Below are 19,085 nucleotides of genomic sequence, written 5' to 3'. Positions count from 1 at the left end.
GTCAATAATAAAGAAGAGTTATTAACACGGACTAATGAAATAACTTTGAAAATAGCTGCAGGTGAAAAACAGAGAAAATTAGGAGTATCAGATGTAAGGAATTTTATAATGTATACAACCATTGGAAATGTATTAAAATATTTATCACCAATAGAAAATCTACAACACTATAAGAAAATTATATATAATAATACATATTTTATAATATACAATACATGTTATTAAAAATCATTTTTACCTATAAAATAAACACAATATATGTTGATATATTGTTAAAAAAATATAAGTATAGACTATAGTGACATATAAAATATTGTAAATCTCATTCAACATCAATACTAAAATTGTGTGTAACTATATGTCAAATACATATATACTTACATATATTATACCTATAATAATATTTTTGTATGTCACTATATATATGTAATGGTATAATATAGAAAAAATGGTAAATACTGCTCAAAACTTAGTAAAAAATTATAGAAAATTTTGATATACAAAAAATTTACTGGTTAATTATAATATGTTTGAACCTAAAGAAAGATTAGATGATTTTTGACATGAAGAGAAAAATCACATTTAAATAAAATTCAAAATATGTGATATTTGTGAAATAGATAATTTTATTTGTAAATATAAAAAAAAATTATTTGCAGTTAAACAATCAAACTAAAGCAATCAGCTGTAAAGAATTTTTCATTGATTAATTATCATATCCATTAAATTCTGAAATTAGAAAAACTTGGAAAGACAAACCTATGGAAGCTGATGATAAGTCTTGTTGGCCAATCTAAATAAAAAATAAATAAAATATGAAAAATAATTTTTAAAAAAAATTATTTTTTGAAATAAATAATTTGTGTTAGGGTGGCATCAAGTAATAGAAAACACATGGGAGTGTGTTTTTTATACAAATTTTTTTGAAGAGAAAACACATGGGGGTGTGCATTTTCTGTTCAAAAATTTGTGAACAGAAAATGGATAAGGAGTGTGCGTTTTTTATTAAAAAATATTATACTCCCACTCTTTATAATTTTTAAAATTAAATATTAAATTAAATATTTGTGGTTCTGATTGTTTTATTATATATTTATTTTTTGGAAAATATTGTATATTGTAATTTTATAGTTTTGAAGTATTATATAACAAATTTTAAATAGACATAGACGTAATTTATTATTATATATTGATAAAAGTTAATTTTGAAGAAAATAAAGTGAAAAAGTATTTTATTTAACTTATTTAATTAATGTTATTGAAAATTATGTTACAATTAAATATATAAATTAAACGTATAACATAAATATATCTATTTGTAGTTTATATTTAAATATATAGTGTGACTTAAGAAGAGTGGGCATAACTGAATCTTTCTCCATCATAAAACTCAAGAAATTAGGATATACATGATTGAGTATTATAGCACTAAGATTTTAGATACACATTAATGATTAAGGTCATTATTGATATTGTCTACTAGTTAAGGAGAGTTTGTTCTATTATGACCTTCAACCTTACAATATCCACAATGTTGTCTTTGTTGAAATTGTGTCCAATCCATTTCATTTCTTATACAGGTTGATTTTGAATGTCTTTTAGCACGCAACATAGTTTGCTAAGGAACAATGCGAGGTCCTTTTGTAGGATAAGTGTTGTTATCACTACCAAGTGGGTACCATTGTCTAGAATATGCCTCTTTGATATATGTATTTAAATAGGCAACATCAACATCGTTCAAGGGGTCTACACAAACATGTTTGTTGCTTGACATTGCATAAATTTGTTGCTTGACATCCTCTTTAAAAGAAAATAATCAAATTAGATAGTTATTATTTCTAAAATGACATGAGTGAGCAATCAGCTAGACCTTTATTTTACTATGAAATGCATGTATGGAGTTAAAAAAGAAAAATGAACACAAGTAACTTTAAAATGAAGAATTTGAAATAATATAAAAAAAATGTTTTTTCTTTTGGTTTTTTTTTAGAGAGAAACAAATGCATTTGATTCGCGGGGATAAAGTGAGAATGAATGCAATCATGGAGAATGACAAGAAAAGACGATGGATATGCCTAATGAATATACCTAACATGATTACTTAATCTAAATAATGTTTATACGTGAATGTCATGAGAAATTATAAAAATATTGAATGTTATGAGATACATTTTAGACTAAATGCTTAAATGGAATAATGATCTTACTTTGAATTATGCAAAAGAGAACTTTATTCATTTTCTTTAAGAAACAAAAGTGTCAATGATGATAACAATTGCAATCTTTTAAAGTTGTATGAATGATTTTATAGAATATTATTTTTTATGCAAAGATGTAAAATGCATATTATGAATGAATTATGAAATGTAGATGAATGCATGCATGAATAGTTTTTTGTGATGAGTGTTATATTGAAGAGGCGTGAGATATGATAAAAGTTAAAAAATGTATGATGTGTATTATGAAATGGAATAAAATTTTCTCTCTTTTTTGCGTCATTCGAACGTAAAGGTAGAATATTGCTCCGTGATACTTAATAAGGGCATCCCTAAGTTGAAAACTCTATGGACTACTAATATGTGTTCCTCTCAAAAGGGTAGGACTATAGTTCTAAAACAGGCTCCTAGAGCCAATAACCTTTCTTAGGATATTAGTCACAATAATAGGTAAACTATTAGAGGTGATAATACCCTTGAAAGGATCAAACTCTAGGTGAGGCCTTCATAATAACCAAACAAGATGTACATCAAGAAGGTTACCATTACTCAACCTCTTACTTATCATAAGTTGCACTCAAGTCTGGGCATAGGACCCCACTCATAAATGTGTGTAAAATTGTGCAAGTGAAGTGTGTGAAGGGAGCAACCTTATACTATCCAATCTACAAAACATAGCACATATGATGTAAAAATAAAATTCTTCTATTGTAAAGTTTAAATTACACAACACATATTTATATAATTTATGCAGATAAGACAAACAACAAATAAGGGACATAAACAAAAAATAAAATAAAATAAAATAAAATAAAAGTGAGATAAACATTTTTTTTAAATTATTAATTAGTCTAACTAATTATTATAGGCTTGACTCTCAAAAATAGTCTCTAGTGGAGTCGCCATCTGTCGCAACCGAGATCGCGACAGGATGGCAAAAATAAATTAAAAATAGGGAGTCGCTACCAATGTTATTTTTTAAGGAAAAATATTGGAAAAACCATAAAGTAGAAAATAGTCTACGAAAATCAGATTTTTGAGTTTGGGAGTCGATTACGTGTGAGAAAGGTATTAGCACCTCACAACGTTCGTCCTAAGACGATTACCTTTAATTAATTAAACAAATTATTTATAAAATATTTATCTCACCCTAAATTAATTAACTATAATGATCAAATATATTTTATTTAACTAATTTAACTAATGCATTTGAAAAAGGTTAAAATTATATATTATTGTTATATAAAAAGGAAGATAATATTATTTTTTTTTATTTTTTTGGCTCGACAAGATTTATTTCTTGCTCATACGTATCTCCATGTGCAATGGAGAATCAGAGTCACGTAGTTCTTGTTGAAAGTATTTGTGTGTTGATGTTTTTTAATTAAATTTTATTTTTGTTAAATATAGGATTCTTGAACTGTCTCAGTTCATTCATCCTAAAAATATAAAATTGACTGAGGTGTACACCAAAGTCAATTCAATAAAATTATAATTATAATTATTGCTATAGATATTATTATCTTAAAAGATTTTTTAGTTAGACATTTTTGTTTTTGGAGAAAAAATTTAAAGATAAGTTGTCACAACTTGTACTTTAAATTCAAAGGTTAAAAAGATGTCACATCTAATTAATCATTTTTCACATAAAATTTTTGTCATGATGAATTTAAATATTTTATTAAAATGTTGAAGTGATATTTATAATATTTATGATGTAAGTTTTATATTTTTAATTTAAAAATACTTTAAGATAATAAGTTGTCACGACTTATATCTTTAAGTCTAAAATACTTCATTTTAACATCGATGAAATAAATTATCCTTTTTTAAAAAACATAACAATTAGATTATCACATTTTACGTTAGAAAATAATAATAATAATAATAAAATTCAAACATTCAAAAAATATATTACATTCAAGTAACTCTTTTTGTTAAAAATCTGATTACTATACAAACATGTATATGCACTCAATTTATTTATTACTTAGTTCAAGATTAATAAATATTTTACATGTTTTATATTATTATGATTAGATTGATATGAAAGAGGCATTAAACAAACGTGTACAATATATTTTAATTAGGAGCCATTTCACCATTTCACTAGACTAGCCTTTTTTACAAACGTGCTTAGATAAGTAAAAAACATAGTGGTAAAGAAGATTTAATATTGTCATGAAACACTAATAACAAAATAAAAAAGTAAGAAAATGAGGTAGTAAAGAAAATGAAGTGAAGGTGATGCTGCATTCAAAGATACGCATCAAAGAAAAGAAAAATCTTGGCCAAAAGCAAATAATATATATATATATATAAATTAAATAACCATATTCTCACGCAAATAAAAGAAAAGTGTGGCAAATAAAACAAACAAATGAGAAACCTGTACACAAAAGATAACGTACGTGACTCCCGCAATGAGGATTATAGTTTGTGCGTAACTTAGTTTTATATTGAGTGCTTGCGGGGATGTTGTTAGGAGGAGAGCGTATTGCCAGCTACCAAATGCTTGGGCATGGTTTGTGTTACACCAGGAAGTCGAGAACGGGGAAAGAGAATGAAAGACTCTAAGCGGAGTTAAGATTCACCAATAATCCCATGATGTTTTGTTTTCTGGAACAAATGAGATTTTTCTTAGAATGCGTCTTCCTCCTCCCCCTAAAGAAAATGTGCAGGGGGTGATATAGGCTGAAGAAGAGTGTGTAACACTTCTTCCCTAAAAAGAGTGTTTGCTTCCGCCTCCGTGTGTGCGCAATGTTTTTTTTTGTTTTGTGTATATTGGTGGTGCTTCCTCCAAGAAAGGAGATCTCCCCTCGTCTTCTTCAATCCCTCCTATTTTCGTGAAATGCACTCCCTTTTTTACAATATGTTTTATACGTGTCAAACCCATCAAAGGGAAAAAAAATCTAAAAGGAGATTTAGAGCCATTTTTTGTTAATTCCTTAGGTGAAACCATAAAAAATATCTTCCATGTCCATGTGTATCTCCAGCATTAAATGGAAAAGATCTATATTTTTTTTGAACCAAAATCACTACTTTCATTTCCCTATCAATTCATCTTTTTTTAAAAAAAAAAAGAAAAAGAAAAACTTTTGTTTTGTTTTCTTATTATTCCTTCATTCATTTTTTATCCTTTTATAAACATTTTTTAGAAAACAAAATGAATCTCTATTTTCATGATTTGTCTTTCTCTATTTTTAATATTATTTCGAACGAAATTGGGTTATTACAATTATCAAGTACAAAAAAAGGAAAGAATAATGTGGTGGCCGATGCTCTTTCTAGGACACACAAATTACTCTTCTCCTTAGGGTCTCAAATCCTTGGATTTGATAATCTAAAAGAATTGTATGAACTTGATCAAGATTTCCAATCCATCTTTGCCAAATGCCTTCAAAAGCCTTTTGATGGATTTTACTTGCTTGAGGGATATCTTTTTAGGATGGGAAAACTTTGCATACCTCAAGGATCCATTAGGAAGCTTTTGGTCAAGGAAAGTCATGAAGGGGGACTCATGGGCCACTTTGGGGTTGATAAAACCTTAAGTCTTTTAAAATCAAAATTTTATTGGCCACACATGAGAATAAACCTCCAAAGGCATTGTTCTAAATGCATTACTTGTCTCCAAGTCAAATCTAGAGTAATGCCTCATGGACTCTATACACCCTTTCCTATAGCTAGCTCCCCTTGGGTTGACATTAGTATGGATTTTGTACTTGGTCTCCCAAGAACCCAAAGGGGCTTTGATTCTATCTTTGTGGTAGTGGATCGTTTTAGTAAGATGGCTCATTTCATACCATGCCACAAAGTAGATGATGTTAGCTATATTACTAAGCTTTTCTTCAAGGAAGTGGTTCGTTTGCATGGTCTACCCAAGACTATTGTGTCTGATAGGGATGCGAAGTTCCTAAGTCACTTTTGGAAAATATTATGGGAAAAACTAGGAACCAAGCTTGTCTATTCCACTACGTGTCACCCACAAACCGATGGGCAAACCGAAGTGGTAAATAGATCCCTATTCACATTATTAAGGGTTATATTGAAAGGGAATAAGAAAACTTGGGATGATTGTCTCCCCCACATAGAGTTTTCCTACAATAGGGTAGTTCACAAAACTACTAATCTATCCCCTTTTGAGGTTGTATATGGCTTTAACCCTGTCACCCCTCTTGACTTACTACCACTCCCTAATACTACTTTGTTTCACAAAGAAAGAATATCAATGACTAATTTTATAAAGAAATACCATGAGAAAGTCAAGAGCCAAATTGAGAAACAAACCCAAATGTATGTCAAATATAACAAAAAAGGGAGGAAAAAGGTGACTTTTGAGGTTGGGGATTGGGTTTGGCTTCATTTAAGAAAGGATAGATTCCCTACTCAAAGGATGTCAAAACTCAACCCTAGGGGAGATGGACCTTTCCAAGTTCTTCAAAAAATTAATGACAATGCATACATTTTAGATCTTCCCTCTGACTATGGATTTAGTTCCTCATTTAATGTTTGTGATCTTACACCTTTTCTAGGAACTAATGATATGGATAATCTTGGAAATTTGAGGGCAAATCTTTCTCAAGAAGGAGGGGATGATGGAGGACCACCCTTGGAGTTTCATATTGGAAACATTACTAGGTCCATGGCTAGAAGAATGGAGGAAGATGAAGGAGACACCATACCTAGAGCCATACTCATCATGAGTGTGGAGTATTGATCCATCTCCTAGGCCCATTTTGAGTAGTATAGGACTTTATTGCTTTATTTCCTTTTTTTTACCCTTGTATTTTGGGGTACTTTAGATAATAGGATTTTATTATGTATTTTAATTTAGCCTTTATATTATGGGGCAAATTAGTTTAGGATTTTTTTTTGGGCTTAAACCTTTACTTGTGAGGTCAAAAGTCCACTTTTTCTATTTTTAGGTCAAAGGGTATTTTGGTCTTTTGGTAGGAAGGAACCCACACATCATCTAGGGTTCATTTAGGTTGCATTTGGGCTGCATTACACGGCCACGCAACCCTAAATGCAACCCTAGATGCCTTCCCACTCTTATAAGTACCCTTAGCCTAGCACCTTGTACACACTTTGGATTATATGAATTTGAGAGAGCATTTTGCCTCAAATCCTTTCCATAGTCACTAAGTCTCCACGGCCTACTTCTCCTTTCTCCTCCTTTGAGTGAGTTTAGGGTTCCTTGTGTGGCCTCCACCTCCACTTAGTGAAGAGAGCCAACCTAGAAGCACCCAAAACACCTCCCTCCCTTCATTTTCCTTATTCGCCCAACCTTCCCCTTTCACGCCCACCTTCCCTAAATTCTCCACCCTTGAAGGAACATCCACCCTTAAGGTCATCATCTTGACCTTGGCAAGGAGCTTCTCCCCACCTTGGATGTCATTGATCAACCCCATGGTGGAAGGAGTCCATCAAATAACATGTATGAATATTCTATAGAAGAAACAAAATCCGAATAGTACTCATATAAGAATAAAAATAAATATAAAAGAAATTGAAGCATTATAATACAAGAACGAGTATTTGTATTGCAGCAAAAACATTTTTTGAAAACTGGGGAAAAGTAGAAAAACCATTAAAAATACAAATAGCGGATGAATCAATACATTTGCTATACTAGGTAACAAAAAGAATTACAATTGAAATATGTTTAAAATTATTTACTATTCCAACAATGTATCAACAAGAAACAAGAATATATATGAATATAGGAAATAAATTTCTTAGATTATATTCTCCTTTTTGTTAATACTTAGAATATATAAAATTAAGAACTCCTTATATATATAACATGCAAAAAATAGTTTTTTGTAAAATACCTATTCTACATTACTTTGACTAATAAATACTCAATAAAATCATTAGAGTTTAGCAAGACTAAGTGTGGTGGGTAGTAATGGCAACATGTTAAAGAATTCGACAAAAATTAATGAACTCAAAAATAGGAAGAACTATACTATCACATATGGAAGAACTATTAGATAAAGTGTGTAGTGAAGATCCATTAGATTCAAAAATTAATAACAAAAACATGAAATTAATAGAACTAAAATTAAAGAAAAAATAAAATATAAACCAATGATTCATACAAAATAAGACATAGAAGAGTTTGCAAAATATATTGAGCAAATGATTAATAAAGGATTAATAAGACCATAAAAAGGAAACATTCTTCACTAGCCTTTTATGTAAAAAGGCACAATGAAATAAAAAAAAAGGAAAAAGAACAATTGCATGTGATAAATTATAAACAAATGAATGATGCAATGGAAGGGGATGCATATCATCTTCCAAGAAAGGATTTAATTATAGAAATAATTTGAAATATGAATTAGTTTAGTACTTTTGACTATAAATAAGGATTTTACCAAATTAGACTAAAAGTAGAGTCTAAAGCTTTAACAACATTTAGTTGTCCTCAGGGACAATATGAATGCAATGTATTACCTATGTGATTAAAGCAATCACTAGGAAATTTTCAAAGAAGAATGGATTCAATATTTAAAAAATTCAAAGATTTTTGTCTTATTTATATAGATGACATATTAGTATATACTAATAAAGATTTAAAAAAAATCATTTTGAAAAGGTTGAATTAGTCTTAAAAATAATGTTTAAATCATGGAGTAGTATTAAGTAGAAAAAAAGTTGTATTAACACAAAATAAAATTAATTATGTAGGACTAGAAATAGAAAAAGGGAAAATAATAATGTAAAGACATGTATTAGAAAAACTTCAAATTTTTTCAACTAGACTAAAAGATAAGCAAAGATGTACAAAGATTTTTTAGATTATTAACATATATTTCTAATGAAGGATTTATAAAGAATTTAGTAGTAGAAATAAAGATTTTACAAAAGAAACTTAAAAAAATGCTTTATGGTCTTAGACTAAAGAAGAAGAAATTATTTAAAAAATTAAAAGAATTATGTAAAGACTTTTCTGAATTATACCATTCTTCAGATGATGATCTAATATCTAATTGTTATAGAAACAAATGTCTCAAATAAATGTTGGGGAGGAATTATGAAAGCAAAACCTCATGGACAAAAGAAAAAATTACTTTGTAGATACATGTCTAGAACTTTTTTAGACAGTGAAAATAATTATCCTATACATGAAAAAGAAACTTTAGCATTAATTTGTATCTTGGAAAAACATCGAATATATGTGCTCAATAAAGAATTTATTGTGAGAATAAATAGTACATTGTTAAGTCAGACGAAGCAATTCCCAACAAAGTTTTGAATGAGACAAATATAACATATTTTTATTTCTAACATGTGTGTTAGTGTTTCAGAAAAATATAAGTACAGGCAAGATGAAGAAAAAAACATGTGCCACTTCATATACTGGAACCAAGACAGAAGAAGGAAAGCTTCAAGTATCAAACAAAAATTAGTCAAGGCAAAGCACAACATGAAAACTAGACGAAGCAAAGCCAAATGATAAATGAAATACGACATGAGCGACAAAAGATGATGGAACAAATATCAGACGTAGGTATGTCAAGCACAACCTAAAGCGCAACATAAAGATTCAGACGAAGGCTGGTCAAAAATTAGATAAAAGTCAACTACACATCAGACGAAGGACAACACATATTGAAAAGCATTCCAAACGAAAATGAAGTTTGTCCATCTACAATGTTGATCAGACCAAAGAAATTCAAAGCATTAATGACAAATGCTCAAACGAAGATCAAGTCTTGAGATGCACATGGACTACCAGACCCAAACGAAGACTGCCATGCAAGCATTTGAATAATCAAGTCTAAAGGGACAATTCAGGCATCGTCTACAATCATATAAAAGCTCTCAATATGATCGCGCGATGAAAGGAAGAAAAGAAAGAGAAGAAAAACAAGCACAAAAGTAAAAGCATGCATGTGTTAGAAAAAGTAATTACTTTTTCAAATAAAGACAACGCCTCTGCAGCTACGATAACCGAAAAAGGACAAAAAGTTCCTAGGTCTCAGTTAAAGTCAGACACTACAGCTAACAAAACGAAGAAGACTTCACGCAATGTCTATAAACAGGAAGCAACATTTAATACATGATCTAATGCATTAAATGAAAGATCGAACTAGTCATGAACGACTACATCATGCTTCAACGGACACTTGCAACAGGCAGATTTTATAGAGACTATATATAGGTCATGACTTCAAACCTGAAAAGGCTGGCGAAGAACGATATCAAGCCCAAGAAGCAACGAAACCAGAGACAAAGCATACATAGTTAAATGTACAATATTGTATTGTATTTATCTATGTATACTAAGGAGTTCTAAGTGTAACTTAGGAACATGCACCTTAGTGAGTGTAGCAAATCTTTGTATCCTCTCTGTGAGAGTAAACCACACACTCAAAAACAAACTATCTATCATTTGTAAAGCCTGAAGAGGCTAGGAAAAGAATACTTGTATAAGCCTGGAGAGGCTTGTCAAAGAATCCTCACTGAGAGCTTGAAGAGGCTGAACAAAGAATACTAGCGCTAATGAGTGAAGTTAGTGGGCTAAGAGTGATCGACAATCCTCACTGAGAGCTTGAAGAGGCTGAACAAAGAATACTAGAGCTAATGAGTGAAGTTAGCCAACCAGGGTTTTTAAGTTGACTCTTCTAGGTTTTATGTGAAAATAATACGGGGGTTAGGTCAAACCATACTGATCATAAAGCAACCAAATATAAATTTGTATGGGGGTTAGGTCGAGTCATACGTGTATAAAGTGATCAAATCGAGTAAAGTATGAAGTTAATGAGTAAAATCCTTAATTGATTGTTGGAAAGGTACATTGTCAACCAGCTATTTCCATATGAGGCTTAAAAATGCATGCTAAGATCGTGGTAGGTTTATCCTAAGTTGTTCTATCCTAACAATAGTACTATACTTTCCTAGATTAAAAGGTGAAACTTGAGAAATTAGTTTAAATTGTTTATTAGGTGCTTTGAGAGGTCTAACGTTGTATCTACATTATTTGGTTGCAATAGGTTAGACATAGTGATTCGGTAGGATTAAGCCATTTAGACTACTCACCTTTGTTGTTAGAGATCTTCATAAGTTGATATGCTAATTAAAGTTGTTTATGTTGTGATTAAAGTTCTTTATGATGAGAATGTTGCCTATGTTATAAGTTGAATTTGAGGAGTGAAAGTTGTAAATAATGATGATATGTTGATGTTGTGCTATGAATTAGCTTGATGTTGTTTATGTTGTATAAGTTGTAAAATTATGTTGTGGTTGCTATGTTGATACTTTCACAAGCTTACCTTTTTTCCCTTGTGGTTGGACTACAATGATCATACTTGGAATGAGAGTAGAATATGATTAGCTTGAAGGGTTGGCTTAGGGGTGGAGCGTCATGTTGGAAATGACTTGTTTTGTTTATATTGCTTTGATACAATATTGGTTGTATAAAGACACTGACTAGTGATATGATTTATGTTTTCAGTACTTGTATATTTTGATGTAAATTGTACAAAATGTACAAGGTATATATGTAATCCTATAAAGGGGCTTTATGTTTTCAAGTCTTAGAAATAGGAAATTTTTAAAGTTTTTTTTGTACCCTTTACATACATTGTTGCATGAATGTTAAAGTGATTATTACATGAGAAGCCTAGAGTAGTTGATTAGTTTATGTTTTTTGGTGCATAGTATTGTACTATATTAAGTGTAGTGGCCTATCAAGTTGTTATAGTTAAACTATGTGGGTCTCACTCAAACCCTAACTTTTGTTAAGCTAGATAAAGAAAATCCCAACAAGGTTTTGAGTGAGACAAATATAATACATGTTGTTATCTCTAACAAGTGCTTTAGTGTTTCAGAAAAATAAGAGAACAGGTAAAATGAAGAACAAGCCAAAAACGCATCAAGCACAATCTAAGACGAAACATAAAGACTCAGACGCAAGATGGTCAACGACCTTAATAGGTTGGTTGTTTGGCCCAAATGGTGCAAGCATGAAGAAGAGTTATATTCAGCCCATGAAGTAACTAAAGCAGAGATAGAGCATGTAGAGTCAAATGTACCTTAGTGTAATTTTCTCTGTAAACTAAGGAATTCTAAACGTATACATCTTAGAAGCAAAACCTTAGTGAGTGTAGATTATATATGTATCCTTTTTGTGAGAGTAACCTAAACACTCAAACCTGATTGTCTATCTACCATTTGTAAAGACTGAAGAGGCTAGGAAAAGAATACTTGTAAAGCCCAGAGGGGCTTGTCAAAGAATACTCACTGCTAGCCAGAAGTGGTCGAGAATACTTGGGGAACCAAAAAGTGGTTTAAGAATACTAGTGTAACGTCATGGAAATATCGAGCTATTTGGTAGATATACTTTATGAATATATATATATATATATATATATATATATATATATATATGTGTGTGTGTGTGTGTGTGTGTGTGTGTGTGTGTGTGTGTGTGTGTGTGTGTGTGTGTGTGTGTGTGTGTGTGTATGTATGTATGTATATGTATGTTGTTTATATGGATTTGGATTGGATTCTAGATGTGTGAATTTGAAATGTACTTATCTTTGTGCATGTTGTATATTTATGTGGTTTTGATTAGTTGTTTGGACATAGAAGTGATTTTGCAGTATGGAACGAGATATCATTGTTTTGAGGTGTTTATATAGGCATGTGTATACATGAGTGTGGTGAATGATGCATTGTACACCATTATATTGAACTAGTACTAAGAGGGAAAAAGACTGATCACCTTCTTTCTCATCTTAGTTAAGTGAAGTATTATGGCATGAAACTCATTATTCCAAGCATATGTATCTGAAGGTGATGTTTGTTTGTATGTTGATACATGTTGCATTTCATATGGTGGTGAGTTGTGAGTAATTGCATAGAAAGGAATAGGAATGGTAGGAGATTGGAGGATAGGAACATATAATAAATTTGGTCTTTCTAAGTGAAATTGAGGTTGCTTAGAGCTTAGGGAGTTGAAATACTTCAAGGAATAGGATATTTGAGGTGAATAGGTGCTAAGGGTGAAATTTGGAGATTTTGGAAAATGGCTATATATAGGGGCTCAGGACCAGAGGATTTCATTTGTCAAAAAGAAACAGTTTCTAGAGAGAGGAAGTAGAGAGAGAAGCTCTGGTCTAGAGGGAAGTTAAGGATATATTTTGGAAGTTTATCAAGTCGGGATCAATCTTCACAACTGGAGTTTCAAGAGATCTGGTCTCTAAAGCCTTGAAAAGTGGGATTGAAGTTTGAATTGGGATTTGAGGGTTTTGTTCAAACCATGCATTTATGAGGTTTCTAAGGTAAGGTAGTACTTATAAGACTTAATCTAGTATGTATGAGTTTGAAATATCACATTGATTCCATGTTTTACGCATGATTGAGGTTAGATTGAGTGGAGAGGGTTTGGTTGGGTTTCTTCATGATTTTCGTGGATTAATTGTTAATACTTAATTTTATCACTTAATATGTTGTTTTTGGATGGTGTTTATACTCTATAATGGTTTGGAATCGTGTAATTTGGTTTTGGATTCATGTTGGGATGGATTTTGGGGGTGAAAATCGGAGTTTCCGAACTTCCGACGCACTATATGATGCAAGCGCGCTGAGTGCACGCGACGACGCGCTGAGCGCACTGAAGAAAAAAACTTTCTGTCAGGATGCGCGCTGAGTGCACGCAACAATGCATTGAGTGCATTGAAGAATAGAGCTTTCTATCTAGAGCGCGCTGAGCACATTTAGCCATGGGCTTAGCGCATTTCGAAATGGGCTGAGCGCACAAGTCTACGCACTGAGCGGGCTATTTCTAGTGGCTTTCTGTCTCAAGCGTGTTGAGCGCACGAGTCTATGCACTGAGCGCATATAGCCATGGGCTGAGAGCACGTGGTGACGCGCTAAGCGGGCAAAGCCTGATAGGCTCCCAGTTTTAGTGGCGCTGGGTGCAAATACCACTACGCTGGGCGCGTGGTTTCTTTGAGGAAAACCTTTTATAATTGAGTTTTTATGAAACTTTTAAATGTTGAATCATATCATCTTTGATGTTATATATTTGGTATGGAATGTGGCATGGTTATGAAAAAGATTGCATGTAATTATGGAATGTGTTTATGTGTGTTTGATTTGGAAAGCTAATAAGACTTAGAGGAGTAAGGTTATGGTATGGATTGGAAGATCCCTTGGTGAGATCTGGATATAATCTTTGGGAAAATATGGAATTTGGGGTCTTATGGTTGTCGCCACCCGCCGAAACGGATCTTGGCATTCGCGACGATGGTTGGACTCTTTTTAAGTTTTGAAAAATGATGGATTGTTAGAACGACTTATTCTCAAACTGAGACCTCATCGAACTAACAATTTTATTGAATGATTCACCAATCCATGTTAATCCCAAGCGGGACCCTCCATGGATTAGTGGTTTTCGCAAAAAGAAGGGTTCTTGGAGTCGCCACCAATGTTTTACTCAAAACATTGGAAAAAGGGATAAGGAAATTGATTTTCGCAAATCAACCTTGGCCATTACAACCAGAGTTGGGTAAGGGAGTCGGTTACGTGTGGGGAAGGTGTTAGCACCCCACAACGCCCCTTTCGGGTTCCCTATGACAGATTATTTCATAAATAACAATGTAAAATTACTAAATTACCCCTATTTATTGGAAACGACTATAAACGAGATATCTACATGATGAAAAATGCAATGCAACAATCAGAAAGCAATAAAAGGAAGGATTTGAAAAAGAAACCTTTGAAGCGTGCTTTTATATATTCAAACAGGCGTTAGGAGGCTTTTTGGCGCTCCTTCCCACTACACGCTTGCTCGCTCCTTCCCTAAAGATTAATTTTTACTATGGAAATCAAAAAGATTTCCCTTCGACTAGTTCGAATCCTCAAGCTAAATGCTCAGAACTCAAGAACTTTGTCGGATCGGCTCTCGGAGAGACTTCTAGGGCAGAACACTGCTCAAAAACCCCAGAATACTCAGCAAGAGGGTCCAAAAGTATGGAAAAAGTGTCCAAATGTGTGGAATGACGTCCAAATGACGTCCTATATATAGGAGTGAGGCGCAGTACGGCCTCTGACATCAATACGGCCCGTACTGAAGTTTTGAACTACAGTACGGCCGTATTGAATTCAGTACGGCCGTATTGGTTTCAGTACGGCCATATTGTAGTTCAAATTGTTCAGTACGGCTGTACTGAACTTCTAGGAGGCCGTATTGAGCTCCAATCCTCCGACATCCTTATTTTAAGCTACTCTAAGACTTCTAAACCTATGAAGAATCATCCTAGGGTCTTCCAGGGTCTTCCAGGAGTCCTTTCGGCTGACTTTCCTTCAGTCTTCGAGAGTCTTCGAGTCTTATTTCCGACCCGGACAATTTTAGGGGTCTACAGCTGCCCCCCCTTTACTTAGTCAAATGGCTTTTTGGTGTACCGGTTGACAAGTAAAGGAGTTGACCCAATTGTCCGGGGAATAAGCCATCCTTCCGACTTGTAGTGTCTTCCGGTGGAAAATTGTTGAGTAGCCTCTCCAGGTTGAGTATTAGTCGTCGCCTCTCCAGGCTCGTGCATACCTCGGTGTTTCTGACAACCTCGGTAGCTGAGTACCGCCTCTCCAGGATCTACCTCCGTGTTTCTGACGACGTTAGCAGTTGCACACCTCCGTGTTTCTGACGACGTTGGTGGCTGAGTACTGCCTCTCCAGGCTCTGCCTCTGTGTTTCTGACGACATTGGCAGTTGCATACCTCCGTTGTTTTTGACGACGGGGTAGCTGAGTACTGCCTCTCCAGGCTCTGTCTCGGTGTTTCTGACAACCTTGACAGTTGCATACCTCCGTTGTTTCTGACGACGGGGTAGCTGAGTACCGCCTCTCCAGGCTCTGCCTCGGTGTTTCTGACAACCTTGGCAGCTGAGTTTGCCCTCTCCAGGGTCTGCGATTTGCCCTCCCCAGGGTTGCATACCTCCGTGTTTCTGACGACGGGGTAGCTGAGTACCGCCTCTCCAGGCTCTGTCTCGGTGTTTCTGACAACCTTGACAGCTGAGTTTGCCCTCTCCAGGGTCTGCGGTTTGCCCTCCCCAGGGTTGCGTACCTCCGTGCTTCTAGTCACTTTGGTAGCGTGAGTTTGCCCTCTCCAGGGTCTACCTCCGTGTTTCTGACGACGTTGGCAGTGTGAGTTTGCCCTCTCCAGGGATTTGTGATGATTTTGTCTCCACAGTCCACGATGCTGCTTCGACGATTGTTTTTGATTTTTGTGCCACTAAGGGCTGGATAACGCAGGGATCCGTCTAGGGGATGTGCAGTTACTCATAGGTTCTTGTGTCCCAACTTTCCATTGCGTAGTTGGTGCCCACTGGGGAATTTCTGATTCCTTGGGGGTGCAGACACAAAGATGCTCTTTCTGATGTGAGCGGTGCCTTATGGTTGGCTGACGTCCTTTCGACGGTGGTGGAGTATCCCGGTTATCCTTATTCGGGTGACTCTTTTTGATTTTCTGGTTTTATTGCCTCTGCGTAGGCTGTTATCCGCTGGGGGATTCTATTGTGATGATTTTGTCTCCACAGTCCACGATGCTGCTTCGACGGTTGTTTTTGATTTTGATGCCGTTGAGGGCTGGATAACGCAGGGATCCGTCTAGGGGATGTGCAGTTACTCATAGGTTCTTGTGTCCCAACTCTCTATTGCGTAGTTGGTGCCCACTGGGGAAATTCTGATTCCTTGGGGATGCAGACACAAAGATGCTCTTTCTGAGGTGAGCGATGCCTTATGATTGGCTGACGTCCTTTCGACGTTGGTGGAGTATCCCGGTTATCCTTATTCGGGTGAATCTTTTTGATTTTCTTGGTTTTGTTGCCTCTGCGTAGGCTGTTATCCGCTGGGGGATTCTGTCGTTAATTTTGATTAGCCTCTTCTGTTAGGCGGATCATCTTGACGTTCAATGATTGGCTGAATGCCGAATTCCGCTTGGGGAATGATTATTGATCTTTTTTGGATTTTCTCTTTTTGAAGGAGTACCTCTGAGTAGGCGAATTATCTTGATGTTTGGTGTTCGGCTGAGTGCCGGATTCCGCTTGGGGAATGGTTATTGATCTTTTCGGATTTTCTTTTTTTGAAGGAGTGCCTCTGAGTAGGCGAATTATCTTGATGTTTGGTGTTCGGCTGAGTGCCGGATTCCGCTTGGGGAATGGTTGTTGATGTTTTTGATTTTTTTCTTTTTTTGAAGGAGTGCCTCTGAGTAGGCGAATGGGGATTGAAGATCTTATGTATCCCAGAGTATTATTTAGAAAGCCTCTTCAGGCTTAGCTTCACTCGTCGTTCGAGTTGGAAAGCTATCTTCCACTGAGGAAGTCAAAGTCCTTTGACTCGGATATTCTGTTCGGATGATCATGCTTCCATTGGGAAATCTTGCTGATCTTGCGCTGATAGCTTTCACTGGGAGTTCGGCCCAAGAGTGCAAGCTGAGATGTCTCTGGGGAGTATTATTTCGGCAAGCCTCTCCAGGCTCAGTTATTCTGTACGATTGGGGAGTATTATTTCGGCAAGCCTCTCCAGGCTCAGTTATTCTGTATGATGAGGGAGTATTATTTCGGCAAGCCTCTCCAGGCTCAGTTATTCTGTATGATGAGGGAGTATTATTTCGGCAAGCCTCTCCAGGCTTAGTTATTCTGTACGATGGGGGAGTATTATTTCGGCAAGCCTCTCTAGGCTCAGTTATTCTGTATGATGCGGTTGATTTTCTGAATTTTTGCCTTTTTTGTCATTTTTTGGCTTTTTCTGTTGACTGCTGTCATACACAAGCAATTTTTTTCTATTTTTCTATTTTATGCGATTGCCTCATGATAAGGTCTTTAAATGTGCAACTAAAGGCCAATACGGCTGTATCCATTTCAGTACGCCTGTATTGAGTTAAAAATTTGTTCATAACTCTAATTTTAGTACGGGCGTACTGAACATGGTACGGGCGCATTGTTTTTTCTGAAGTTTGATTTTTTTTTTTTATTTTTGGTTTTTTCAATAAACAGAGAATAAGTGATCTTCCAGTACACCTATCATCTGTATGCATGTATGCGGTATGATGCACCTAATTCTATTTGATTTATTTTTTCAAAAGAATTAACCAATGCGTTTCTTTGCTTTGATTTTGCCATTCCTCTAGACGGGCTGTGCGCTGCCAATTTATGTAACCGAGGAATGATGCGTGTTATATCGAGATTGGTGTCATCAACCAAGTGATCCTTTCCTTCCTTTAGAAGACATGTCAACCCTCCTATTGACCACTATATCTCCATGTTTCCACTAGATTATTCTAAAATCGTTTGGGACAAGAGAAAAGAAAGGAAATATATTCTTTTTGTTCAAAAGTTTGTGTTTTAGAGGGGATTATTATTATTTTGAAAATGGTTTTTGTAAGAATGGCTGGCCAAGGTAGGCTCATGTGTTTAGGCTTGTTTGATTAAACACTTATGAAGTTAAGAAAGTCTTGTTATTTGACGTTGTGATTTGACAACTTAGATAGCTTTCCTTGAACCTTTCTTTTTGAATTCGGTTCATGGTACCATCATGGGTTTCTTTTGCTTTTTTGATTGTCCTTATTTTTGCCTAAAACACCCCTTTGTGGCGTCTTAGCGGACCTTTGTTTTTGTTTATTTTTGCAACCCTAATTTTTGCCTAGGTCACCCTTTTGTGGGATTCCTAGCGGGTTCTTTGCTCTTATTTTTGCGCAGCCCCCTTTTTGGGCTTCCTGCCGAGCTTTTTGTTTTTAGGATTTCTTTTTTTTTATCCATGATGGCACCTGTCGAGACCAAGGAAAGGTGCTCCAAGTTGTCACACACTTCCACATAAAAATGATGCGGGTTTATTGTTATTAAGACGATTTTAACCTC

The 19,085-nt window shown here is 34.6% G+C and overlaps 1 protein-coding gene across 9 annotated transcripts in view; it reads right to left on the bottom strand.

Moving 5' to 3' along the window:
* Positions 1-12,506: 12,506 nt before the first annotated feature.
* Positions 12,507-19,085, bottom strand: part of LOC109797149 (uncharacterized) — a 33,023-nt gene continuing 26,444 nt past the window's right edge. For all 9 annotated transcript variants that reach the window (XM_083070981.1, XM_020357081.3, XM_083070983.1 and 6 more), the window contains one exon: positions 12,507-19,085. This exon is cut by the window's right edge. The gene's annotated coding sequence lies outside the window, so the exon portion shown is untranslated.

This window comes from Cajanus cajan, chromosome 3 (genome assembly GCF_000230855.2).
Source record: "Cajanus cajan strain Asha chromosome 3, NIPB_CcT2T_4, whole genome shotgun sequence".
In the NCBI taxonomy this organism is placed as follows: domain Eukaryota; kingdom Viridiplantae; phylum Streptophyta; class Magnoliopsida; order Fabales; family Fabaceae; genus Cajanus; species Cajanus cajan.
The sequence above is the reverse complement of the archived record's forward strand: the minus strand, read 5'-3'. Positions and strand labels throughout refer to the sequence as shown.